Source organism: Chrysochloris asiatica, unplaced genomic scaffold (genome assembly GCF_000296735.1).
Source record: "Chrysochloris asiatica unplaced genomic scaffold, ChrAsi1.0 scaffold00527, whole genome shotgun sequence".
Taxonomy (NCBI): domain Eukaryota; kingdom Metazoa; phylum Chordata; class Mammalia; order Afrosoricida; family Chrysochloridae; genus Chrysochloris; species Chrysochloris asiatica.
In genome coordinates, this window is record NW_006409045.1 from 387,711 (window position 1) to 388,552 (window position 842).

The following is an 842-nucleotide window of genomic DNA, read 5'->3' on the forward strand; positions in this document are numbered from 1 at the left end:
CCATAGGCTACCAAAAGAACCAACAGATCTGTGTTGGATGAAGTGCAGCCAGAGTGCTCCTTGGAGGCCAGGATGGCCAAACTTCATCTCTCACACTTTGGACATATTGTCAGGAGGGACTAGTCCCTGGAGAAGGATATCAGGTTTGGTAATGTGGAGGATCATAGAAAAAGAGGAAGACCCCCAGGAAGAAGGATTGGTAAAGTAGAAACATTAAAGGGCTCAAGCTTGGCAATAATTGTGAAGTTGGCCCAGGACTGGGCAGAGTTTTGCCTTATTGTGTATACGGTAGCTATGAGTTGGTGCAAACTCAATGACACCTAAAAAGAACATTGTGAATTGAGTGAAAATTTACAGAACCGATCATCAGTTTTACATTCAACAAATCATATGTTTTGCTTTATTATATGGTTGCAATACTCTTTATGAAACAACAGTTACCAGCATTTACCTCTATTCACATTAACCACTGTATTCCTTTCTGTGTCTCCCGCCACCCCAATCATTCTTCCTCCAAGCTTTCTCCAGTTCAATGCATTTCTACTCTCTAGCATATGTATTATTTCCTCCTCCATCCAAAACTCTCATAGATTGTTTCTTTTATCAAAGGAAACAACAACAACAACAACAACAACAACAACAACACCTTCATTCCTTATTTCCCCACTTTATTTACAAAAACAAAAGCCACACATGGATATATAGTTTTTTAAACAACCAAGGGGCACATTCTGGAAGCCAATCTCTTGGCCGCCAGCATACAGCCTTTCTGTTTCCATGAGTATGGATCCTCAACTGCTCAATTTCTCTATGCCATCACTTCTGCTCCAATCTCTGGTGTC